The sequence below is a fragment of the Struthio camelus genome, chromosome 12 (genome assembly GCF_040807025.1).
Source record: "Struthio camelus isolate bStrCam1 chromosome 12, bStrCam1.hap1, whole genome shotgun sequence".
In the NCBI taxonomy this organism is placed as follows: Eukaryota; Metazoa; Chordata; class Aves; order Struthioniformes; family Struthionidae; genus Struthio; species Struthio camelus.
Window position 1 is genome coordinate 22,782,782 of NC_090953.1, and position 27,075 is coordinate 22,809,856.

A 27,075-nucleotide genomic window follows, 5' to 3' on the forward strand; every position below is an offset into this window, starting at 1 on the left:
GCACAAAGCAGAGGGGTCATTATCCCCCTTCCACAGATGAGGGTGCTGTGACACAGGCAGACTGAGTGACTGCTCCGACATCAGGCTGCAAACCAGTCAGCGCTGGGGACGCTTGCCGGTGTCCCCTGGGCCATGGGGATCCCCTAGCTTTGCAGGCGGCGGGGGTCACAGCCAGACCCCCGCTTCTCTGCTGACACTTCACGATCCCGTTGCTCACAGAAGACGAACTAGGCAGTGAGAAGGGCTGCCTTTGGCCCTTGCTTCAGAGCCAAACCAAGCTTAAACCCGTTGAGAAAAGCTGCCAGGCTGTCCTTGAGATCTCAGAGCGGTCAGTGCTATGGCGGCTCGGCTCCCCTTCCTCCGTCCCCCCACCTGCCCCAGGCACATGAGGGAAAGGGCTGCGGTGGGGGGCGAGGGGGCGACTGCGAGGATTGATCTGAGACCTGGCCGTCTCAAAGGCATCAGCGGCTCAGCACATGCTGAGCTGGTAGCATCTCACTCAGGACTAAGTGCCCGACTTTCTGAGCTCTGCCCACTCCTTCACCCCCTGCTCATAATGGACACTGATTTATTGAGCAGCATTAGCAGGTTTGCCCAGTGCTGGCTCTTCCACTGAAGGCTGATTTCTCGAGCAGTAATGGACACAAACTTTGCTTCTAATGTGCACTTTCCCTTCCTGTTTCCTCCCAGGAGGGCTCTTCTGGGACCCTTCCCGTTCTGTCTCCTTCCACTCAGCAGTCCCCCACCCCCGTGGCCAGCAGCGGGCCAAGGAGGGCCGAGGCAGCCGCGTTCAGAGCCAGGAGCAGAGCTCTGCGCTGGCACAGGCGGAGCCGGAGGCCGATCGGAAGTCCCTTCGCTAAGTCCTGGGAGCCTTCCTCTGGACAGCTCTTTCAGCCTGTGGGAGCTGCTTTTGACGAAGATGATGGCTTGGCCTTCATCCAGGAGCCATTAAACCAACCCCAGGGGTGGGGATTCCCACGCAGAAAACCACTCTGCACAGGTTTCCCTCCCTCCTGCAAAAGCAAAGCAGAAGGACTGCCCTGGGCTGGAGGCCGGGTGCCTCGAGCCCCGAGGCGGACGGGGCGCGAACCCCACCTGGGCAGCACCGGCCTCCCCACGCTCTCGGCCAGAGCCTCCTGCCTCCGCGAGCCGGCAGAGGAGTTAATTTTCCTCCTTCTCAGCGCATGCAAGCTCCTGAACGGAGCAGAAATAAACAAAGGGGAGTCAACAAGAACTTGCCAGCTGAGCTCTGAATCACTTCTCTAATAGCGCCAGCTTTCCTCTGCTCCCTGCTCGGCTCTTCCCCGCTCGGAGGCTGTCTGCCTTTCCTCATGCTCCACCCTCTGGTACAGACCCGGCGACCGCTGGAAGGCTGGAGATCAGATGGGGAACCGTTCGTGGGCTCGTACAAAAGATCCTCGTGGCGAGAGGCACAGGGTGTGAGAAAGTGTTTGTGCGCGCGCGCGCACTTTGCTCCTGGCATCAAGGAAATTCAGCGTGGCCCCTCTCGGTGGTCCTCAGACCTTTACTCAGCACAGATCGATGCCTCTTATTATTACGGCTATTTCAGCGATGCCATTGATGTTAATAGCACTTCACAAATACAGACAAAAGCCGGCGCTCTGAATGAGCCCAGAGAAACCAAACCCAGGACAAAAGACAGACTAAGAGCTTTGAATGCTGTTTTTAATGTTTTTTCTGCCTCCCCGCTGCTAAAGCCCCACTAAAGTGTAGGGCGCTACGTATTCAGTAACAACACTCCAGAACAATTCCTGGCATTGTCTAGTACGGGAGGGGGACGTTCACCTCAGTCCATCCAAAAAGACATGGCAAACACACCATGCAGACAGCGCTGGTGGCAGGGATGGGAGCAACGCTATTTCGTGCGTGGAAGCAGGGGGCCCGCCAAGGCCATCGTTCCCACCTCCACTCGCACCGCCGTCCCCGCTCCGGCGCAGCTGGGAGGGACCGAGGACCAGGCCTTCAGAGCCCGGAGAAGCAGAGATGAGCTTTCAGGATAAGATGGCATCCATGCACACTTGTCATACAGAAGCGTGGCGGAGAGCGCAGGAGGAAAGGGGGGGTATGGCTGCGCGTCAGCGCTTGTGAAGAGCTGAACGGCCGCTAGGCACTGTAAGGAACAAAAACCTGCCGAGGCCCCGCCGAGCCCCACGGTGCCAGCGCAGGGAGCTGAGCCGACGGGGGATCAGCGTCCTTTACAAAAGCTGCATTTTCTGCCGAGTGATTTCTGACTTGGGCGGGGGGGATGAAGAGCCACAGCAGGAGAAGAGGAGAAAGCACGGATGCGCGATGCCAAGCAGGGCCTGGGTTGCTCCTGCTGGCAACAGCGGGGAGTTTTGGCTGGCAGCAGGCAAGAGGGGGAGGGAAGCAGGCGTGGAGGTGGGGATGCTCCTGCCATGTCGCAGGGGGATGCTCCGCACTGCTCCCTACGTGGCTATATTAAAAAAATAACCTTGGGGAGCTGAATGGCCTCAGAGACCTTCCAGGGACCAGCTCAGCTCCCCCGGCCGGGACAGGACCGACAGGAGACTGCCCCAGACGTGGGGGAGAGGAGGTGAGACGAGCACAAAGGGGACGCTGAATCCGTAACGGCGCCCTCAGCTCCTGCCTCGCCGGGCCCGGGGAGGGCCCAACACACGTCTGCCCCGCTCGCCCCAGCGCCCCTCCTGCAGCCCTTCGCGCCTTGCCAGCGACGGCGCGTCCAGCGGGCGATGCCCGGCCAGAGCGGCCGAGCTGTCTGAGTGCCGCTACCTGCCTGGCCGGCCTGCCGTGGCTTCGCACGGCTGCCGGGGCAGGCCTCTCCGTCTGTCTGGCCAGGGGTACGAGATCCTCCGCGAGGGAGCCACAGGCTGCTTCAGTTGTATGGCAGCTGGTGGGAGATGGCTTCCTGCTGGCACCAAAGCCTCCTTGAGCTGTGCATTTGTGGCCTGCAAGGGAGAGCCCCTCTGGAGGTGCTCTTCAGTGCCTGGTTAACAGTGGGAACAGGCCACGTCCTTACGCTGCTCGTGAACGAGTCTGAATGAAGAACAGATTACCCACGTGTCCTAAGCCTTAGTGGTGGAGCTCAGGCGTGGGCCAGGCTGTAGGAGCTGTGGCCAGAGGGGTTGCAACTCCCCTGCCTGCTCCTGACCCTCAAGGTAGGAGTGTTGGTCAGATCTTGGCTTTGGCACATCAAAGGTTCAAGCCCCACGTCCTCCTGTCCTGCCCACATCTTACTGGGGCTTGAGAGCAAGGTTTAGCCCATCGCCAAACGTCAGCTCAAGCCCAGGCCGGTCCCCTGCAGAGCTCAGATGTCTCAGGACAGGAGGAGGTGGATGCAGGTGGAGAGTGTTTAGTGCTGGGTATCCCAGTGGGTGGCTGGTGTGGGGGTGATGGGGAGAGGTGTGCCTAGACTGTTCTCCCCTGGGGCTGGAGCAGCTCCTGGGTGAGGGAGCCACGTCCCACAACCGTCTCAGAGCGTGCACGCTCTAGGCAAGGCAGCCCCAAGGAACTGTGCTTTCATTCACAGCAGCGCTGGCTGCCTCCATGCCCCAGGATGAGGAAGACAGCTCACTCCGAGTCTGTCCTCAACCCTGGGTTCCCTTCTGCAGAGCCTGAGCCAGGTCACCAGCTCCTTTAAAACCCACAGCAGCCCCACATGTCTACAGCGAGCCTCTCCCATCATGGTCTCACCTATAATTAAATGTTTGCCTTACCCATAACCCATGGCAGGACAAACCACTCTCCTCCACCCCGACTCACAGCAACACGACATTTTTCACACCAGCCTTTGTAGCGCCTGGTGTTGCCGTTGGTCACGGACACCACAAATAAGCCTCTGCCACACATAGCAGCTCCTGAAACTTGGAGATGAGACTTGCCTCTACTCTCCAGCAGGCACCAAGGAGCCCCTGGTCTTCCCAGCAGCAGGAGGCACTAAGCGGGCTGCTCAGAGGGGTACACACACACACACACACGCACGCACGCACACACAGTATAAAATGGTCTAGGTTAGGCTCAGACTTTATGAGGAGCTCTTACTCCTAATCCCCCGGACACTTGCTGCACCCCACAAAGAAGAGCCCTGCCATTTTGGATCAGGGCTTTTTCTTTTCTCCAAATGCAGAGGGGTAACTTCTCATCCCTACCTCATGGGTGACGCTTCCTTATTCCAACAGCTCCCAAGGAAGTCTCAGACAACGGCAGGGTCCAAGGCTCATGACCCAGCAGGTAAACCCAGTTGATACCTACCGGGGGAACTATACTGTCCCTTGCGCACAGAATCCTGAAAGGTTCACATATTTCAGCGTTTACTGATCCTGTCCTTGTAAACACTATCCTGGCAGTTTGCCCTTATTGCCTTCTTTCCCCCAAATGTGGCCTTCAAGTTACCCTGGGTGCAGCAACAAATTCACAGGACAAAAGCAAGCAATCAGGACAGTTCTCCTGGGAGTGAGGCCAACGCAGTTTCCCACTGTGATCGCTTTGGAGCAGCACAACTCGCCCCCATCCAGAACCAGAAAGAGACCCAGATCTACCTGGGACCCATCAGGTTTGACATCAGCTCCTCTCATGGGATGCAGCTGACTGGCAGCTACCACCACAGACAGAGCTACCATCCCACACACTGACAGCTACCACCATTTGTTAAGCCCACCCTTAACAAATGCACTTGAAGAAGGTCCAGTTTGACCAGGAGAGGCAATCCAGCTCAGGGGAGCTAACTTTATAATGCATCTGATTAGAAACATCTCAGATGTAGAGGGCTGCAGAGGAGGTAGGCTGGCAAAACCTTATAAAGGATGCATACCCATTTGCCCCCAGGTCTTGGGTTGCACCATGGAGACGTGACCTGTTCGGCCCACCTCCGGGGTATTACAAAAGCAAGTTCCCAGGCTGACTCTCTGATCATGGAGCAGGGCATCTGTATGCACTCATTCCCACCCTGGAGAGGGGCTGAGTCCCGGGGCTGGTGATGTTCTGCACAGGAGCTGTGTTTCCCATTCATGGGACTGGCACTGGGAGAAGGGCATTGGTGTGACAGGACGAAGAAGAAAAGGATAACTGGGGTGCTACTGTTTTTGGCAAAAGGCTGCTTTTGTAGAGTGATCTGGAGTTAAAGTAAGGATGAGCTTACTATTAAGGTTAAAATGTTCAGCTAGATGAAGGTCCCCAAGGTGTTCTAGCAGGGTTGACAGAGAGCTGGAGATAGCCAGAAGTAGCCACTCAAAAGTCAGTGGAAGCACCCTCTCCTGTTCCCCACCAACAGCCTTTATCTATTTGCAGCTGCCTGCTGCGTAATGGATGTGGATTTTTTTCCTCTCCCTTCACCTCTAATGTCCTCTTCCATGCTGTGGAGATCAACTCTAGCTGTCGTGGGAGGTCACAAAGACTTCTTCAGCCCCACTCCACTGGGTCAACCTCCTTCTTGCAGTGTGGAGTCACTCAAAATGAGTGGCCTCCGCACCCTCCAAGGGTAACTATCAAGTCCTCACCTCTGTCTAGCCCCAGGCTGCAAAGGACAGGAAAGCTCTGTACTCAAACCTGCACTGAACATCTTCCTCTTTAAAAGACGCAAGGAGCGGGGAGAACATTTGGGTGTCCATCTGTGGGGGCTCATCCCTCAGACAGATGCTCAAGTTCTTTGCCACTGCCATCTTCAGATGATAATGGGCTGTGGCAGATGGTTCCCTTCTGTTGGCAGGAGGCAGGGATTTATCCACTCTCTGAACTCCACTCTTGGAGAGGTGGCACCTGAACGCGGCATGAGGGATCCTCCTACCAGGGCAAGGGTGACGGGACCTGCCCTTTGACAGCGCTTGCTTGGGAGCTCTCTTTGATGTTCCCCAGCAGAATCGCTCTTATTTTTGACGCACGTGCCCAGGAATCCCCCAAAAGGTTCAGAAAGGGCTGAGCTGGCAGGAGGGAGATAGATTTTAATTACTCCCATTATTACTATCGTTCTTTTTCTTTTAAATTTTCACACTTTTGCCGTAACAAGCTGAGCTGAGAAAATACGTGCAAATGCCAGGCTGTGATAAGATGTACCACACCTTGAAGTGCTGCCAGCACCAGTCCTGGGAACTCTGGGATCTGCTATCTGTCCCATTATCCTCCTCCCTTTTGTCGGCAAGGACAGGGGGAGGGTCTGCACCTGCTCCGCTGGGGGGTACCTGGTGAAGAAGGTGGCACTGTGTTTCCCATAGGCTCAGCAGGCAACCGACTCCTAGATCCTGTCCAATATTAACTGGCACCTAGAGGCAGCTGCCAAAACCTCCTAGCTGCTCAGGACATGGCTGAAAAGACAACCCAGATGCCTCGTGCTTGCCTTGCACGACACATGCATGCAGAGCATCCTCTCCCTACCTCTGAGCTCCGCTGGCAGGGGAAGCTCTGCACGCAGCAGGACTTGTTTCCAAGGATGGCTGAGAGTCCCTGGCTGTGCACAGAGCTCTCTCAGCCCCTGCGGATGCGGGGAGGAGAGAAAAGTGCTGTCAAATTGCGGGTGTTTTCTTCCTCGGAGGTGGTGACATTTCAGGGTGTGTGTGGGGGAGCGGGATGAAGGGGCAACGCAGGATATTCTCACCACCCCATCCCCATGGCCATCTGGATGTGTACTGATGCCTCCTCACAGCAGGCTGAGTCAGTCCAGTGGCTTCTCATTATCAGCTGGAGGGTGTCCAAATTCTGCATTGTACGGCTGCTCCTGAGTGAAATTGAGGATCGTTATCAAGTATTATCATAATGGTTTCTCTCTGTACTGTCTTGTACTGCTCCTTGTCCTGGTCAGATGATTGATTTGGAGCAGAACGAGGCAATGTACCAAAACTCCTTTGACCGACGGCCGCACCGTTCAGAAAGCTGCACTGGGAGACATGCGACAACATGGGCTCAAACTGTGCTGCTCATTGGAGTGGTCCCATCCCTGCCTATGAGCAGTCCTGGGAGACAGCAGCCCCTTCGGCAGCAGGACCATGGCTGAGCACATCTCCAGGCACGTCTGCTTGGGGCCGAGGGAGGCAGGTGGGACATGCTGTGCCGATGGCTGCCTTGGGGCCTGCGCATTCAGTGTCACGATCTCAAATCATGATATTACGCCTGTGATGCTCCAGAGAAGAGGTGAAAAGAGGGGGAAGAAGTCCCTTCTCCACCTCAGCCTTCCTCTGGCCCACCTCAAGGTGGCCCTGCCAAAAGGAGAGTCGAGATGCTGGTGGCGGCGTGGCTGGCACCGGGGGGCTGCCTCGACCCAGCTCGCACAAGTCTCCGCCACGGCCACCTCCATCGCCCCACTGCTGTACAAGCTCAGTGTGCGGAAACTTGCTATGAAATGATCTGCGGTGGAAAGAGGCCACATGCACTAATGCGAGCCTGCCTCAAGTGCCTGATAGCTCGGCTGCCTGGCTGCTCTGTCAAGCAGGCCAAACACGCTGCGTGAAGGGCTGCAGGAAAAAAAGCTCCATTAAATTCTTAAGCCCATTGACACATATATAGGAGGTATTAATAATATCAAGCATCTCAATGGCTATTGTAGCCCACATCCAGGAGATGAAAGATAATTTCTGGGACAAGGAAGTTATGACGGTGACAGCTTTTTAACAGCATGGTGTAAGAATAGGAGCCACACAATGGAACAAAGAGCAATGATTAAAGATCTCTGCATAAAGGAAAGAGGGATGGGAGACCACAGTAAACGTGGAGGACATCAGAGTCATGTCAAATCCTAATGTGGAAAGTACTGTGCTGGACAGGAAGGATCAGAAAGTGGTGTGGGAGACGTCCTGCTGGGCTCACTTGCAAAAACTTGGCAACTCAAGGAAAGGGGTCAGGATGCCCAGAGGGGATGAAAGAGGATCCTCACCTTTACGTTTGAAAGAGGCCTGGTGCGCACAGATGTGGGCATGCTTCGGCTGGAGGGTGGAATGAGACTAGTAAGCGGAGCAGGGAGATGCCTCCGCTCGGATGTTGTGGAGCACGGAGGGGAACTAAGCTGTGCTGGAGGCCGGGGAGAAACAGAGGAAGAAACACATCAGCAGGGGAAGGTGAGGTCCTAGGACTGGGCAGGACCGAGAATGAGCTCTTTTCCACATGGGCCAGAGCCAGAGAAGCTGGGGTTGGTGAACCCAGTACCTGGAGACCCTCAGAAGAACAATTATTAATAATAAATATCCCTTGTGCTTCTTCGCACGCATACACACCCCCCTAATGTGCCCTGCACATGTAAACAGCTGCCTAGTGACATTTGCACACCCAATTACACCTGCAGATCATTGATTTACATGCACAGTTGGAGAGCAATTAAAAAAAAACTAGAGCCTGCTTCGCACTTTCCCATGGCCACCTCACCGAAATCCCATCGAGGAAGACCGGCACCTCCTGGCAAGGTTGGTCCCCTCCTGGCCAAGCCCGGCCCAGGCTCCGAAGGCTGGGTGCGGGCATCCGCGTGGGGCGCCCCACCACAGCCTCAGCTGCGCGGCCGCACTAGGCTGCCGTCCTGCCGGGGCAGAGGGACTTGCTCCGCGCCACGGGGCAGAGCCTTTCCCGGGAACCGCTCCGCTCCCTGGCTCTCAATACGAGCATGCCGTCGGGACCAGCAAGCGCAAGTCCAGGATCTTCTGGCATTGCTCCGTGCTCCTCCCTGGCAGCTCGCGTGGCCTCCACCGGGCTCGGATCAGCTCTCTGCCCCAGCACTCCCAGCCTTGCCCTTCCGCCTTTCTTTCCTTTGCACAAAGTGACTTTCTTTCTTTCTTTCTTTCTTTTTCCCCAAGACCTGCTTGCTGCCAGCATCCTCGGAAGGCAGCGGGAGCAGCGCGAACCCACCCTCTGCTCCTCAGGAACGGCCTGGGGCCTCAGCGCTGCTTGACCTGCTCCTTCGCCCTGCCCGGCCGAGGCGAAGCGGGTCTGGCTCGCACTAGTGCCCTCTCCTGTAACTACCGTCATCGTTAACGACCCTAAAACCAGCTGTAACGTTTGCTGTTTGCTCAGCTTCTGTCATAAGTGACTGGCGCCTTTCCAAAAAGGATTAAAAGCAGGGAGTGAGAAACATAAAAGCTCGTGTAATTATGTGCAAAAAGCCCCTTAATAATTTATAGAGGGAAAGGGTAAATATCTTCGTGTGTTATTCAAGTGTAGCTCATTGTCCCGTTTGGCTAATACCCAGAGTGCACGCATCACAGGCTTTATCCAGGAGGCTGTTTTGCCTTTAATACCTTTCATAAATTATTGAATTTCTAAAGAGGAAAGCAGGTGTCATGTTGCTCCTATAAACAGCTCGTTAGTTAAAGCTAACAAAGGTGGGGAGCAACAGTTTCCTCTCCTCCTTGTCTCTCTCCCCTCTCGCTGTCTCTACTGTCATCTGTGATGTGATGCAGAGAGTGGGGTGGAACGAAGGAGTGGGAGTTGCCTAAAGAGCGCGTGGAAGCGCACAGCTCCATCACGCCTTTCGAGCAATCGTGCCCAGCATGCTCCAGGCCCCAGCCCCCGTCGTCGACTTCTCCGTGGATAAAGCCAACGCCAGGCAACGCTCAACAAGCTAGCTGAGGAAAGGAAGACCACGCTGCGCTGGTGGCCCGAGGGGCCATTTGGCTGAACACCAGACAGACATCTTGGACAGGCCAAGATCTCCTAGAGACATCTGTCCTCTTCTCTTCCTGGACATAATTCAGCAGCAAAGTGAATACTCCTGCCTCCTGCCTGAGCGGAGCTCATCCCGAGGCATCACGGCTCCGACACGAGGAGCTGGGGCATGCTGGACCCATTGAGACGCACAGCCCAAACCAAGCCATGTGAACTGTTCTTGCAGTTCTCCTGCTGTTAGATCAAGTGGCAATGCAAGAAACATTTAAGAGAGACATGGCGCTACTGGAGAGAGTCCAGCGGAGGGCTACCAAGATGATTAGGGGACTGGAGCATCTCTCCTATGAAGAAAGACTGCGAGAGCTGGGCCTGCTCAGCCTGGAGAAGAGAAGACTGAGAGGTGATCTCATCAACGTGTACAAGTATCTGAAGGGGGAGTGTCGAGAGGATGGGGCCAGCCTCTTCTCTGTGGTGCCCAGCAACAGGACAAGAGGCAACGGGCAGAAACTGAACCACAGGAAGTTCCATCTGAACCTGAGGAAAAACTTCTTCACTGTGAGGGTGACTGAGCATTGGAACAGGTTGCCCAGAGAGGTCGTGGAGTCTCCTTTGCTGGAGATATTCAAAACCCGCCTGGATGTGATCCTGGGCAATATGCTCTAGGTGATCCTGCTTGAGCAGGGAGGTTGGACTAGATGATCTCCAGAGGTCCCTTCCAACCTAAACGATTCTGTGAAACCCTGAGCTGATTTCCAGCTTTCCAAATGTGGGCCAAGTCCCTCTTTCCCCTGCAGATCCCGTGCAAGCTGGCAGCAAGGGGGGATCTACATACTGTGACAGTGTGACAGCAGCTGCTTCACAGCTCCCGAAGGAGACAGAGGTGTTACCCAGTGACGTCGCACTGGAAAGGCCCCTACTTGCCTCGCTCCCACCCCTCATCCTGAGGGAAAGACCATCAATTAGAACATGACTATCTTAATGAACACTAACGAGGATGATGCGAACACAGCTAACGCCGAGCTGGGCAGGCAGATGCAGCAGCACGGTTGGCGTGCAACACACGCAGAACGGCACGCTGTGCGACCTGGTGGCGGGGCAGAGGCACCCGGCCCCACCGCTGCTCACGATGCACCAGGAAGGCTGAGTCTTTGCCTTCCTTTCTGTACGGGTCCCCTCACTGTAACAGCCAAGTACCTGTACCAAGTACAACCTTCCCAACAGGATATAAAGACTGATGGCTGCTCTCCTTGCGCAAGGAATCAGGGTTTCAGCCCTGTCTGGGGGAAGCAGAGCGTCTCCCTGATTTTTTTGCTGAGCGAGGCAGGGTGTTAGAAAGCAGGCTCTAAAAACAGCAGACGTGTGAATGAGTCAGGCAGCATGTGTTTGCATGAGCCAGCATGTCAGCCAGCCTTCCTCTTCCCTGCCCAAGCACCACAAGGCCCTGCATACGGAAAAATCAGCGTGCAAGCCTGCTCCCCCAAGCCTCTGTGGACAGGCCAGACCTTCCCATGCATCTCACGTCCCTGCACCCCTCTGCTCAGGGACAAGGGTGTAGCAAACCCGCACCCCCATGGGGGCAGAGAAAGCCTGTGCTCAGGCAGCAGCTGGTTTGGAGGCTCAGCTTTCACACCCATGAAAGACTCACTTAAAAGATGAACCCCCCCCCCCCCGCCCCACCACACACACTCTCTCCAAATATAATACATATGCATTAAAAAACAGACATCAAAAGGGGAGCTTTCAAAAGTATTTTAAATAGTATCTAGAGCAGCAAATGCCAAATCAGGGTGACTATGCTGGGGTGCTAAGGACCCACACAGAAAACTGCCAGGGCCTTGCAGCAGCGAAGCAGCAGCAGCAGGGCACTGGGATGGGGATGCTCGGAGCAGTGGGGTGCTGGGATGGGGATGCACAGGGCTACCGGAGCAGTGGGGCGCTGGGATGGGGATGCACAGGGCTACTGGAGCAGTGGGGCGCTGGGATGGGGATGCACAGGGCTACCGGAGCAGTGGGGCGCTGGGATGGGGATGCACAGGGCTACCGGAGCAGTGGGGCGCTGGGATGGGGATGCACAGGGCTACCGGAGCAGTGGGGCGCTGGGATGGGGATGCACGGGGCTACCGGAGCAGTGGGGCGCTGGGATGGGGATGCACGGGGCTACCGGAGCCCCTTCTGCCCACGAAACAGCCCATGGTGTTGGGCTGCGCCTGGCTGTTGCAGCCTAGATGTCAGCGGTGAGGTGAGTTGGAGCCACCTGATGAGTGGTAGCCCCTGAGGAAGACCCCGCGGGGCCTCGAGAGCACGGGGAAGAGGGAACTGAGACTATTGATAATCAATTAACTCCTTCAATTACAGAAGCCTAATGAGGTAGTGCAAAGTCAGTTTTAATGAACATCAGTTTAACCGAGGCAGTTCCTCGGGGCGCTGGTTTTTGACTCGATCTTTACAGGGTGGGAAACACTAAGTAAGTACCAAGCAATTAGAGCCACTTGATGACTGCTGGCTCCCTGCTCTCTGCAAAGCCAGTGGGTCTGGAGAGCGGGTGGCTGTTAAACTGGCGCAGGGAGTCCCTAGCCCATCCATCACGGGAAGATACCGCCTGGGGAGGGCCCTGCCCTATGTCTTAGTCTGCGCCTAAGCGCTGTGATACACTGCAGGTGGCTGGCGGGGCCTCGGGCTGGCTCACCAAAGCCGCTCGTCTTTCTTATGGTGCCTGAGCTGAGCTCCCCTCATCGTCCTCGCACTGTGGCTCCCTTCCGCCTTCCCTCCTCTCCTGGCCCGGCACAGAGCTGGTGAGTCTTTCCAGGCCAATCTTCCGCGGAAATGCTAATACAGACAAACACATACGGCCGAGCCGGAGATCCAGCAGAGCAAACCCAGGCTGCGGGAAGCCACCTTGGCCTCGAACCGCTTCTGCCCCTCCAGAAGGCGCCGTGTCCCGCGCCCGATGGGAGCCCTGAGATGCCACGGCTTTGCGGGAGGCCCGTGGGACGGCACGGCCGTGAGCGGCTCCTCACCCTGGCCCATTTGGGTGCTGCCCAGGGAGCAGGGAGGCTCTGCCGCCAGGACGGAGACGGCGTGGAAGGCAGCTTTGCTGCTGTGCTTCACTGGCAGCGTGGCGCTCATTTATTCCCGCGGAGCGTGCAGTTTCTGGGGATGCTGGCGGATGCATTAGTTGCCATAAGACAAAGCGAATGTCACGGGGGCCCAGCTTTCCCCTACAGACAGCTAGTTTTATTTTTTTTGGTGGCGATAGCATAAGCATAACGGCTGCACGTAGGACCCTGCTCAAGTCCCCTTAGCCAGGAGCTCCCCTCCCAGGGGCTGCTTCCCAGAGCCCGGCAGGGAAATCTCCTTGGTAAGTAGGAAAACCTGATGAATGAGAGAGCAGCAGCTCCCTCTGCGCAGCGAGGCGCCGCAGACGCAGAGCCAGGGCGGCTGGGATCACCCGTAACGCTGGGATCCCGGGGACGTGATTCCCTCCGAAGGCACAGTGCTGCACTGGGCCACATTCAGGAGGGATTTACATACTAAAGAGCCTCCAGCAGAGTAAAGACAACCTGACATCTCTTTTGGGTCTCAAAGCCAAAGACTGTATTTTCAGATCCGCTAATCAGGCGAGAGTACAGCAAATTTGTGAAGAGAGGAGACGGGGAGGGAGGGGGAGAGCCTCCAGACTGCCGGCAGCACCGGCCACGGCCACGGCCACGCGTGGGGCTGGAGGCAGCTCACGTCGGTGGCCGCCGTCGTGAAGGGGGTTTCCCCCGATGTCTGGGCTGCTAAAATCGAGGATGAGAACTGGATGCCGAAGGCACCGTGGCGGCTGTGGACCGCGTCCGGAGGAGGGCAGAGCCCTGCCACGCGCCTTGCTGGAAGGAACGAGGATGCCTATCTGCGCTGGCGACCAGATGGCTCGCGGAAAGGTGGGCTTGGCACGTGGCTCACCAAGTCACGGAGAGCCGGCTCGCCGATGTGCCGAGCTCCCCGCTCAGCACCGCGCTGGATCAGGCTGACACGAGTGGGAAGGCTCCCGGCTCTCGTGGCGGCTGAGCCCCCAACCCTTGCTGCAGGGGGGCTGCCCTTCCCGCGGGCGCGCTGGACCGAGAGGGCCCTTCCAGCATCTAAAATCCCTCCTGCGGGGCCTGCCGTTCCTCGGGGCCATGCAGCGCTGAAACGCAACACAGACGCTTTGACGAAAGCAGAGGGAGGAAGGGGAGACCCCCCCCACCAGCTTGTTATGACTATTAAGATGAAAAAATATGACAGCCGCAGCATCCAGTCATTTTTAAAAAAGTGATGTCTCCGCCTGAAGGAGCACAGAGACCTTTCCTGCGAAATTGTGCGATCCCTCAAAGCTCCCGTGTGTTCCCGGCCGCGGGAAGGGAAAGGCAGCCCGGCCGCGGCCCCGGCCCAGCGCCGGGGCCAGGGTGGGCTGCGCCGGGCGAGCAGACGGCACGGGCGGGCGAATTCCTGGGCCGCAGGTGCGTGGCGCAGGGGCTGCCCGGGCCTCTGGGACGGCGCGTGGCAGATGGAGAGGAAGGTGTGCGGGCTGCCTGGGACCACGCAGGGGGCTGGCGGTGCCTCCCTGCTGTGCCTGTTGCACCGGGGGCTTGGGAGCAGGCTGGGCACGTGGGGGATGACTGGAAAAGCCCAGATGCCAAGAGAGGCTCAGGCCTGGTAATTTGTTCACGTGTCCGTGCGTGCGTGCAAAAGCTCCTGGGTTGCGGGGATGCAACGCATGGGGCATCCCTGGGCACGCAGCCCAGTGGAGCTCGCCCTCCGCTCTCCCGTGGGCTCCAGCCAGAGCGCAGCATCCTGTGCCCACCCTCGTGCTGGGAGACACCCGTCTGCTGCCAGCTCTGCGCGGGGGGCTGCCCACAGCCCAGCTCGCACACGTGGGGAGACCAGGAAGGAGACGAGGAGCCCAGAGAGCATCCTCCTGCCCTCAGCACTGCTTGCCTAGGAGAAGCCAACCTAGGGGGTCTGTGGGAAGAAGGACCTACCTGAGAGTCTCCCAGGGTCACTTGTGCTGACCTGGATAAACCAGCAGATAACTGCAAGGCAGTGGATTAGAGGAAGCAAGAGAGACAGCGGTAGATACAAATGGGGACGATAACAGCCTCACACACCTGCTACTCGACTCACACAAAAATCTGAACTCCTCCAGTTCCCATGAGCAACTCATCTGAGACCAGTGTACCCAGCTTCCACCCCAGGCTCTTACAGGACAGATTGCACCAACAGTAGATGCCCACTTTGCGGGGTATCAGATCCCCACGCATGCTGGCTGCTAGGGGCAGGGCAGACCCAGCCAGGGCAGTGACTGTGGGTCTGGCACCAGCACCAGCCTCGCAGTGCCAGAGAGCCTGTCTTAGCCCTTGGGGGAAACTAGGACACGGACAGGGTGAGCAACCTCCCTCAGGCTGCCTGGTGAGTCAGTAGAAAAGGTGGGAGCTAAGGCCAAATTGTGCTCCCCCCACTCCCAAACCAGCAGCTATAGGGCCTCTTGGGACCAAGCAAGGAGCACCATCTTTGGCGGTGCCTGGTGTGGTGGCCAGAGCTTCTGGGGTGCTGAGGGTGCAGCTGGAGCGCAGTGCAGTGACTTAATCCCTGAAGGTTCCTGCCAGCTCCTCTTGCAGTGTTTGCTCTTTAATTTTCTGATCCTGATGAGCAGTGCTGAGACCTTTTCTCGTTAAACCTGGCAAACCAGTCAGTGTGCATTAGTGCTGAAGTCTGAAAAGAGCTCCAGAAAATGGTCTTCCTGGGCTGGCTGGCTGCCGTCCTTCTTCCGGGTGGGCAGGGGCACTCCAGTCCCTTGGCATGTTCCAATTCTGATTTTCCCGGCAGTGTGGAGGGGAAGAAGGATGCTAGTCTTGCCTGGGCTCTCCTAGACTGCCTTGTCATGGTTCATAAGGGCCAGAAAAGGTGCTGAGAGCGGGTCTTTGGAGGGCAAAATGTTCAGGGAGCTTGGGGTGCAGATCGTGTGGTATGGAGGACGCTCAGAAGATCCAGTTTCATTAACAGCTAGGCAGCTCAACGCCCTGGAGATTATTCTCATCCCTCTTCTTGTTTGGCTGATTTACTCTAAGACTATTAGTGGATTAACTGAAGTTCTTACAGTGCTGGAAAACCATCTTTATGGGTGTTTTAGGGATGCAGAAAGGGTAGCTTTCACATTACCCAGAAGCAAGTCTGCAGCTGGGTGGCCTTGTCAGGCAAACAAGAGACACAGGTTTCTGGCAACAATCACTCTCTTCTCTAACACTGGCAGTGCCAGAGAGAAACAGTGCTGTCTGGAGGGCAACAACGTCAGAACTGGCAAGCCGCGCAGTCTCTCCTGCTTTCTTCCCTCCAACATGTTATGGTTTGCAGCTTCTGGGCTCGATTTCACGGGGAGGGATCTGGGAAGCAGGGGACTGAACCCAGTGAAGTGGGAAGGCTCTTCCCACCATATGTTGCTGTGTCCTCCTCTCCGTGTGCAACTCCCATTGGGGGTGTTTTTCTGATAAGCTCTGTTTCCTTGTCCCGGAAAGCCCTATGACCATGCCCTGGTCTCCCTGCAGCCCAGAAGAGCCCACAGATAAGCAACCTTGCAGCATCTCTTATTTTATTGGGCTGAATTGCCTCATGTGGCAGAGCCTTCCCCCTTCCTTTCCCCCTCCCCATCAACTGGCAGAGCCCCAGTGGTTTCCCCCAGAGAGCATGCGGTAAGACACGGCATGAAACAACTGCAGATAATTAAAGGATTGAATGGGGTATCAGAGAAGAGAAGGGAGCTTGCAACTCCCATAAATAGCTCGCCTTGCCGAGCTGCTTAACTCCTTGCTTGTTCTTGCCAAAGTGCAGACCCCAAAGGGATGGAGCCTGTGCGTGAATAGAGGTGGAAAGTTCAGGAGCATATTTTTAAACCATTCAAGTTTTGCTCCGGCTGGGTGATACACTATTGTGTGTGTGTCATTTGAAATCTCCTTTGAATGCTCAAAAAGCACCATTTTGTCTCTCTAAACTCCCACCCCTCTGCTCCTACCCAAATAACGTCAGGCTAGATCTGACAGGCGAAAGGAAAGCAGTGCGAGGCAAGGCTGGTTAAAAGCAGCGTGAAATGCTCTTCTTTTCCTCTGAAAGGAAGAGCCCTGGTTTGCAGGGCTGGAGGGCAGCGGGGACAAGAGGCAGGCGTAGGGGTGAGCAGGCACACGTGAGGCGGGTCTCGCAAAGCCGAGAGAGAGCTGTTTTTGCCAGGCACCTTAGAAGGGACTTGCAGAGAAATGACGAGGGTGAAACGGCATTGCAAGGGACAATTTGTGCTGGCTTCCCTCTGCTGGGACCCAAGAGAGGATATGGGGGCAGCTGTGCTGTTCAGGGGAAACGCAGTGGGTGTGGAGGAATGGGTGCGACTGAGCACAGGGAAAGCGGGTGTCAGGGAAGCGCTTGCTAGCAAATGCCTGGTGTCCCCAAAAAAATCCCTCAGGAAGGGCTGCATGAGTTTGCAGCACCCCACCTTCTTTTCTGTTGCTTATGGCTCCTCTTGGACTATGGAGGCTTCCCCAGACCACGGGAATACTGGAAATACAGTGGCTCAATGCAGCTGAGACCAGAGGAGACCCCAAAAGCACAAGGGGCATCAAACTCTTGGTCATCCTTGTTACCCAACCTGAGTCGCCTATTCGTACGCTCAGAACAGGATGGCGTCACCTCAGTCGCACTGGATGGAGGAAGAGCCCCCATGGAGCACAAGAGTATGTGCCCTGCTCACGTAGAATTCAAGAAGCCCTGTATTGACTCACTTCACCCAGGACACCTAGACACTCACAGCACAGCCCTGCAGAGAAGGGCCTTTGGTCCACGCTGAGTGTCACTGCTACTGGAGTACCTGCTAACATCTCCATACAAGAACCAGGCAAGCCAGCTGAGACATGACAGGGGTTCAACAGTGAATGAAGGCCAGGTAGGTACCAGAGGAGAAGCCCTGGCAGGTTAAACTGCCAAGGGCTGGTACCAGTTGCCTCGTAGGACTCGAAGCAGAACGGTGGTAAGTCCCCTATACGGCTGCAATCATTTGCACAGCACAGAATGATTTGTCTCAGAGGTTGGCTTGGCAGTAGGAAGGAGAGAAAAAGAGGAGCAGAATATTTGCCTGTGGGAAGGGGTTGAGCCATGAAGACAGAGACCAAAATAATCTCTTGGGTTTCGGTTGGTGGGAAGATCCCCAAGACTAATAGATTGCAGTGTGCTTGGGGGAAGGTGGGGATGGGACACGTTGCTCTCAGGAGAGCTCCCCCTTCCTTCCCAGGCCCTGGCCTTGTGCTGCCTAGCGGTGCTGCCTGCCCCAAGCCATTGGTGCGCCTCTTGGGGCAGCAGCAGTGGAGACAGCTCGTCAGTGCGGCCACACTCTGTCCCCAGGGTCCACATCTCCTCAGGGGTGGGGGTGCATGGGACCTCAGAGGAACTGCCTTGCCAGCTCACACAAGTCAGCCGCTGTTTCTCGGAGGGGCTTTTCGATACGCAGAACGGCCTGAAGGCAACTGGCATGGGGCTTCCTGGTAAGACGGGGAGACACTAGTTCTTGCACCAGTTAGGGCAAGAACCCAATGAGCCAAACAGGCAGCTAGGTCAGACCCTCACTGATGCTGCCTGAGGACCTGCCTGAGGATCTGGCCCAGGCATGGTGCGTTGGAGCTACACGAGGGAAGGAGAAAGGTCACGTTCAATCTGGATGCTGGGGTAAGGTGGCTCTGTTGCCATCTCCCCGCTAGCTGTGTCAGGGCCATGCCACTGATACCAGCAGAGAGCATCTGGATGAATGAATGCCAGCACTAGCCGCAAGGCGAATTAAGCCTTACAAATCTGCCCTCACTTCTCTGATGAGATGATGCCCTTTTCTGCCTGGGTGTGGAGTTAAAGCCTCTGCCTTTTTGGCTGCTGGCTCCCTTGGCAGCTAGCTTCTAGCTGTGGCTGGAGACAGGGCTACCAAAGAGGCTGACAAACGGCTGGAGCCCTGGCGAGATATACAGCAGGACAGAGGGAAAACAAACCAGGAACTGACCAGGAAATAACTCCTCTCTTAAATGGTGCTGATGCAATTAAGCAGCACAGGCTTTATGAATGATACCATCTCTGCTTCGAAACACATCATTACCTCTCTCTTTTAGGGCAGTATTTTTAAATACATATTTCCTCTTTAAATGCCCGAGAAGAAGGCTCTGAGGCTGAGATGCTGGGATACGTTGCTAATCACATCTTATTTCACTCAGTGGCAGGGAAATGTTTCATGCAGTGCTCTCCCTCTACTGCACGCACACCTCTGCTCTGAGTCATTGCTTTGGATTCCTTTTCTTCCTCTTCCCCCTTCTTCTTTACCTTGATGGAGCTCTCATATCTAATATAGGAGATGATCAATCCATCTCCACCGCCCCTTGCTCCAGCAAGTGTGAGTGCTTGGCTGCTGCCTAACTCTCCACCACAGGCACCTGGTGCATTCAGTTTTCCCCCCTGACACAGAGGGGCCACCGAAGCAACGTTGGGGCATGGCTCTGGGGACACCCTGAGCCTCAGTGAGACAACGCATTTCAGTGAAGGCTACTCAGAGCCGTTTTGCTAAGCCTTTGCCCTGCGCTCTCCCCACCATAGCATGGGCATGGTGACGCTCGCTTTGGTACAATTCGGGCATCGCTGTTTCCCAGATGACACCGGGCCAGGCAGGGCCGCTTCTGCCCGTGCAGTGCTCACCGCGAAGGATTAGAGAGGCCTGAGCGAAAACTATGGGCTTTTGTTCTAGAAATTGAAAGTTGATGGAGTGTGTCATAGGAAAATGACAACAACCTACTGTACCTCAAAAGACAATTATTTTTCCCTCATTGGAAGTGATTGAATTTCTCCATCATTGACACTACTACCACCATCTACACCAACAGCTCTCCCAAGGAAAAGCCCTTTCTCAGCTCTACATCTGAAACTTCCTTAGATCTGCCCTTTATTCCCCTCCCTGCTTTGCTTCTTGCTCTTTTGCAGCACGTGCTCAGCAGAAGAGCTGTGGATAGAAGGCTGAGACCTACTTATCAGATCAGCTCACTCGCTTTCCCCGTCCCTGCGACTCCCGCAGACGCATGCCTCCATCAGATGTACTCCTCCAGACTATTTCTGAATATTCTATGGCTGGAAATTACAAAGTTGAATCATGTTGCTTAACTGCAATTGGCCATGCTATTGCTATCCGTGTTACCGCTACTGAGGGCCTCCGCTCGGCTACGTGACGTACATGCAGAAAACAGGGAAGGGAGGAAACTGGGAAACACATACAGAGGCAGTGCCCTTGCCAGTTGCCCAAATCCCAGCCCCGCTCCGGGAAGGGGTGCTCCGTGCTTTCCACACCCTCCGTCTGCCCGAGTGGCGGATGGGGACGGCACCTTGACCATGCTGCGGCGCTGGGCACATCGAGCGGGGACATCCCGCCACGCCTGCTGACTCCAGCCCTGGACCACCCTGTCTGGGTGACTCGGACCCCCTGCAACAGAGCACAGCTGGGCGAAAATCCCTGCTGTGATGAGCAGGGAAGGCGATGCCACATCGGGGCAAGTAGTGACGGCAGCACTCGCTCGGCACGCCAGCTCCTGCCGCTCGGCGCGGGGCCGCGCTGCCAGGGGTTGGGAAACGTGCACTTGCTGATGATTTGCAGAGGTACATATGCTGTGTGGGTTGAGAGTACATACGTTAGATATACACACATCTACGTGTGTGTGTGCGTGTGTGCGTGTGTATACAGACACATATATATGAGAGTCTATTATAGATACAGATTTACATATACTATCAACACCAAAACATACTGCAGAATTTTTAAGACAGTAGAATCAGTACCAGAAAATAGATATCTTTATCTCTACTCTTTCAGCTTATGTCTCTGGTTAGGCTAGCAAATGCTATGTGCTCATACTCCGCTGTGGATGGCACTGGCCATCTCCAGCATAGGCATTTTCACAGTGCCCTGGGAAGGAAAAAGCGCCATTCCCCTGAGTGCAAGCTAGGAGCCACACACAAAGTATGCAGGTACCAAAATCCTGCAGACCTAGAGGTGGCCAGAGGAGATCCGTCTGCCCACACACAGGCTGCGTCCATGAACTGGTCAGATGAAGTGCCGTGCACTAACGGAGAGAAAAGGTCTCTCAGAGGCAGGATTAATCTCTTTCTAAGTTGGATGCCTGAGAAAGGTCAGATGGATTGTGCCTGGACATGCCTTTTTTCTCTCCGCTGACTATAAATGTCATGCAGCCAACCGGCTCAGAGGCAGGTTTCTACAGGGCGGACATGTGAAGTCAGGCGAAGTCAGGCGCAGGTACCGAAACGCTCCTGTGGCTCCAGCCTGGAGTTACGCGCACCCGCAGAGACAGGAGCCGAGGGCAGGTAAGCACACACTGCTGGCGGAGGGTTCGAAAGCTGGAGATGCTCGTTCCAGCGATATCGGGGGAAAATGTTCCTCTCTCGCCTTGGATTTTAGGTGCTCCACCTAAAAACTGAGTCTTCAAAATGTTGGCCTGGTGTCTGACCCAGCAGATTGCTCCTTCTCTCTTAGACTTATGGCACCGGAAGGAGTGCTCCTCGCAGTGGGCTAGGCTGCCCTTCCTACCAGTCTTGCATTACCAGTGTTAGCATACTGTACGAAGTCTTCACATGACCTGATATCTCAGAGTTTCTTACAGGTCTAAAAACAAGTCTAGTTTGAAGACATGTGGCTGAGTAGTTAAAAAGTCATGAACAGTTAAGCCTGGTGAGTGAAACTTTTGCATTCATCATGGCCCCAAACTTGGGGCATCACCAAGCTCTAAAGCACTTTTGAGTTGACTCAATGTCACATTTAAGTGCTGGATGCCTCAGAAGTCAGGATGCTTCAGAAAGGTTATGTAAACCATTATATCAAATCCTATGAGGGTTATTAAGGTGAGCGGCAGAGCATGGGAAAATGGGTGATTATTTCACAGCAGTACTGTGGAACCATATAAGCAATGACCAGCTTAAGGATATAACTCATTTTCCTTATAAGCCTAATTTTGTTTCTCCCTAGTGCTTTCAAAAAAAGAAATCCACCTGTCAAAATTTTCCTTATTCCAGAAAATAACTATTCTAGAGTCTCTAGTTAATCAGCTAAGGCGTTGGGGAGACAGAAAGGCTTGAAAAATGGGAAGCTGCTCGCTACTGGAAAAGTCTTCTGTTTTCTTCCTCTTTTTGGAATGTCATATTTTAAATTGTGTGGTCTATTAACTCCAAATTTATATTATTCATCTGTACTGGTGCCTTGGAGTATTTGGGGGAGGACTGCATGGTTAATTCTGGAGTTATTTGCTACGGACTCTTGAACCTCTCCAAAGTCCATGGGTTCCCCATGGAGTTTATAAAGTCTGCAGCACTTGTCTTCAAGGACATTAAGACACCTGCAGGGGCTTGCAATTTTTCAGAGTTTGGAACTGACCCAGCCAGGCTGAAAGACGTTAGGAAATCTTCAGGAACAGAAAAATGCATTTTATGAAGTCCAGGGCGGTGCTGTTTGGGTTAAATAATTTTAAAGAAGCCTGCAGGGGCAACATGGACACTTCCAAAATTGTAAGCCTGGAGCAGCCAGGTTGAAGGACTTTCCTCAGTCAGCAAACCTCTGAAAATCTTCGGTGCTGTTGCAATAAAGCAAGCAACCAAGATATGCTAATTATAAAAACGTGACTGATGAAGTCCCATACTTAATATGTTTGATGAAGAAGAAAACCAACCCCCCCCCAAATCAAACAACTGCGTGGTATCCAGGGCATTGTACTTTTCTGTGATGGATTTATAAAGAGTCATTAAGAAAATCCCCATGGAAAACTCTGTTGAAACTATAAATTCACATCAGTTATTCGAGATGAGTCCACACCGGAAACCTCAGGTACGGCCGAGGTACCCTTCAAACGCAGCTGTGCAAGCAACCTCCGCTCAGACCTTGCACCGTTCCCCTGCTCTGCCCACATGCCGGCTGTGCCCGGTCTTACTGCCCCAGGCTGCGTGCCGTTGCCAGCGCCTGCGACCTGGGATGCCAGCAGATTTATACATCCCATTCTCCTGTTAGCAGTCTGCATCCACCTCTAGGCAAACCACAGCAACATTGCTCCCTTGTGTGCGTACGATAAGGTGAAACGGGGATCCAGGCTAAAGCTGATGCCTGACACACGGTTTTCAGCCAGAGCCTTGCATGTTACTGCCTAGGGAGCCCTGCAGCACGCAACGGGCTGGTCCAGGCCCCAGCGACGCGCAGGGATGCTACGTGCGCAGGCATTCGCGGCAGCACACCCTGCGCACGCTTCCCGCAAGCCGGCGCTGGACACACGGCTTCTGCCTCTCTGCCTTACGCAGGCACGCACCTGCGCTCAAATCCCTCCGTCCAAAGGCAAATAACAGCATCGCTAAGCAACTCTGGTTATTTCCTGGACAATCTGAGCAGCGTGAGTAGCTTGAGGTATATAATAAAAGGTTTAGACCTATTGTTGTGCTGCTGTCACCCCCTCTGGTGGGTTATAAATGTAATACATGCCACTGGCTTCTTAACACTTATTTTCATTTGGCTGTGTATTCACCACTGTGTAATCACAACCCTGTCGAACAAGGGGGCAATGACTCACACGCGGGCTCCTGCGGAGCATGGTCACCCTCCAGGGTGAGGTGCATGATATTCCTGGAGAGCTCTGACTTTCTAATACCACAGTTTTACTCCTTAAATCCTAGAAGCACTATTATTTATGAACTGTGCGCAAGTGCAGAGCACAGTAACCTGGATCTGGGCTTGGCCATGACCATGGGAAAGCTCATTGGAGGGAGCCCTGCAGGGTCTCAATCGTGGTGGGATTGGCACTGGCACGGAGCAAGAAGGTGCTGTTGCAGAGAGTCAAACCCTGCAAAGAGGTGCAGGGGGTTGCTTCGTCCCCGGCCTTGCTCCCTGAAGGTCGCAGGGGAGCTGTGCCCGTGGGACGTGGAGGAGCCTCTGAGCCGGGGCCAAGCCCAGCCTGCTCTGTGCACAAAAGGCCTCCAATCTCCTGGGCTACCAGCTGGCGCTTTGCACTGATGTTAACATTCATTTAAGAAAAATTACAAAAAACTTCAACATGGGCTAATTAGCTAATGACATTATTTTGGCCTGATGTGCTATATAATTAAATAACTAATAAACGGCAAGAGTCCTGAACTGCTAAGGCTCCTGAGTCAATGCCATGCTATTATCACGGAGTAATTGAGTTTACAGAGAACCTCAGCATAGACGTCCCAAAGCCCCATGCAAGGAAAGGTATTGAAATAGCCACCAGAGACTTACCTGCTGGATAAAGGAGAAAGATAAATCTTTTAATCTCCAGCAGAGCCTGAAGTCCCACCTGGAGAAGACAAGTTTGTGCTTCACGCTGTGGTAAATGCATTTGCTAGACAGGAGGGTACACGCAACCCAGAAAGTGTTAAACATGGGCAAATTTCTCCTTTGGCAGCAAAAGGAGTTACCTGAACTGCAGGGAGGGGGATGGGAGTGGGATGAAACATGGCTTGTCCTCATTTTTGCAGAAAGACTTCCAAAAGTCCATCCCTTTCTATCCAAAATGCTTACATTTCTCCATTAAAAAGGTGTATTTTGGGTGACTAAACAAAATGGTGCCTCAGGGCTACTGAGGGGTATCAGGGATGGATAAGGGTTTCTTTCCTCAGTCCTAGACTTTGGAGACAGGGCGCCTCAACTCAATACTCTGCCCACATGCTAAGAATGGGTCAGGACCTCTTTTTAGGGTTGCAAAACTCCTTTCTGACTTTTTTACTGAGTATGGGAAAGAAGAGGAGCGGCTGGGGCAGCAACCAAGCTCTCTCCAACTTGAGTCACGAAGCAGCTACAGATGTCTCGTTATTATATGCTGTGCCTGGGGTGGGGGTCCTCAGAGATGGTTTTATTATATGGATGCTTAGTAAGTCAAATCCACTAAACGTGTTCACCAGAGACCTGTACGCACAGTTCATGCCCTTCTCTGCATTCACTGCCCAGGCTCACCCCACAACCCGCAGCTCTTCCCATGCTCCCCCCATGCTCCCCGCTGCCCACACGCGTGTTTCCCACATGCACCCTGGCTCCGGCTTGGCCTCGTGTTTCTTCTCACCTCCCTTCTCCAGCAGTGCCATGCAATAGCTTCTTATGCTCCCAACTACTCTCGGGATGAGCCTGAAAGCTTAGAAGCAGCATGGAAGCATCTGTCATCCCAAGGCAGAGTTACAAGCCTCCCGCACTGTGCTGGTGTCAGGTCCCTGCACAGTGGCAGTGAGCAAAGCCCAAATCCTCCAGGCAGGCAGCAGGCTCGCCTGCTTCCTGACAGAGGGCTTCTGGTGATAGTGCAACAGGAGAAGGAGGAGAGGGCATGGTGAGGGATGGACATCGTAGCTGTGGGAGCCACGAGCCAAGCCATGACCCTTGGGAACGAGCGGGAGAGTGGCTGGAGTTCTGGTTCCTGGCTCCAAATTGCATCCGGTGCCCGAGTTTCACACCGGAGACGAATCACACAGGCCTAAATGCAACAGGAATCCGGCCAAAAAGCCTCGTCTACTGGGATTTCAGCCAAGGTCAGCAGAACCTCAGAGCTCCTGGAAAGCTTCTGGGAGGGAGCCTGCACTGGGCAGGATGCCTGCAGCAGACATGCAGAGCTGGCCCCCAGGAGAGCTAGGCTGGCCACTCAGGGCCACCAACATGGCCCTGGACCCGGCACACCGGCTCTGCCGCTAACCTGCATCCTGCCAATGGACCGGAGAGTCCCTCCTGGGCCTCATCCCCATGCCTCAGAGCACTTCACAAAGAACAAGATCAGAGATTCACAGATCAGAAAGCCAGGAGGGACCTTTTTGAACATATTCTCTGAACTTCTGCATAATACAAACCACGTCATCTCCCCCAGTTATTTCTGCATCAAATCCACAAGGGTTTCTCTATTAAACTGCAGTCTGTCTTTTAGAAAGACAGACGGCTCTAGCTTAAAGACTGCAGTCTGCAAGCAGACTACCCCACGGTAGTGACGGGGAGGGAAACCCCATCGCACAGCTCCCAGCGCCGTGGCTCTGAGCCAGCGCACAGCCACGGCTGGCAGGAGGCGGATGGCGGCAGGGTGGCTAGCAAGCAGTGAAGTGGCACTGTAAGAGGGGCAAAAAACTATCCTTGACAGAGTGGTGAGAAGAAGACAACCAGAAGGCAGCCAGAAGGCAATCAGAAGGTAATGTCCTGCCTCAGACTGGGTCACTGGCACTGCAGTGAAACTGCAGGCTGGTGACCAGCACGACCCGCACCACAGAGGTGGTTCGGTGCTACAGATGGACGAGTCATCAGGTTAAAGTGTCCTGAAATGAAAGGACCAGGATTTCAGCCCTGCAATGATGAACTGACCACGGGGGTCATCGCTGTGGCTGCTGCGCTGCCGAGGGCAGAGGTTCGTGGCATGGTGTGCAGTTGTGCGGGAGCTGCCACCTGGGAGAAGGGGGTGTGAGAAGGCTCCGAGCTGGGGGACCGCTGCTGACAGTGAAAGGCAGCTCCCGTCGCTAGCATGAGCCCGGCTCTGCCAACCAAAATACTGAGACAGCCGAAAGCGGGACGTGCAGTCGTGCATCAATCAGCGGCACGCAGGGAGTGTGCTGTTGCCACTCCACCTCCATCTCCGATCCGTCACGGCATCGCTCACTCAGCTCAGGAGCAGGGCTGCATGACAGACAGCCACAGTCGCTGTCCCGGCTGCTAGTCCCAGCTCTGCTGCTGGCTGGAGAAACCCTCCCTGTTTCCCTCACCTCGGGTTTGCCAGCTGCCCTCCCATGCCAGACACCTGGAGAGGGACAGAGGAGAAACATCTGACGCTCGCTGCTGTTATGCATGCCTCGGCGTGGTGCTTGTGCAGAGAGTAACTCCCACACTTGAGAATTATTCACAGAGCGCTCGAGAGCCACGTCTGAGCGAGGGTGGTAATGGTGCGACGCGGAGCCCTTCACCCCTGGGTCATCGGCTCCGAGTCGGCTCCGGCTGGCTGCAGCGCAAGGCATGGAGAGCTCGGGCAGAAACCCTCCCCGCCACGGGGGACAGGTACCGAGGCTCAGCCCTGCGGGGATCTGCTGGTGGCTCATGCACGAGGCTCCATCTCACAGCTCTGTTCTGGAGAGGAGGCAGCAAGAGGACAGGAGTGAGGAGACAGTGATAAAGCACCTGGACACCTGGGCTGCTCAGGTATCTCCTCCTTGGGAAAATAAGCTGAGACTATCTGGCGGTTTGCACTTGCTGAAACTCTCGCTCCGTCAGCGAGGCCACAGCGGGACGGCGCCGTGGGTACGCGCCACTCTCGCAGGGCAGTGCCATCTACAGCTGGGGCGTGAAGTCCCCAAAGACGCTACGGTTCCCTTGAAATAAGACTCATCTACAACACTTGTTCTCATATCTGCTGTCCCACACTCCCCTCTGAGGCGACCAGCCCTGTTTTCTTCTGAATTCAAAGT

The 27,075-nt window shown here is 55.0% G+C and overlaps 1 protein-coding gene across 6 annotated transcripts in view; it reads right to left on the reverse strand.

Annotated features, from left to right (window-relative positions):
• The window catches only part of LINGO1 (leucine rich repeat and Ig domain containing 1), a 227,063-nt gene that overhangs the window by 23,894 nt on the left and 176,094 nt on the right, over positions 1–27,075 (reverse strand). The window lies entirely within an intron of this gene.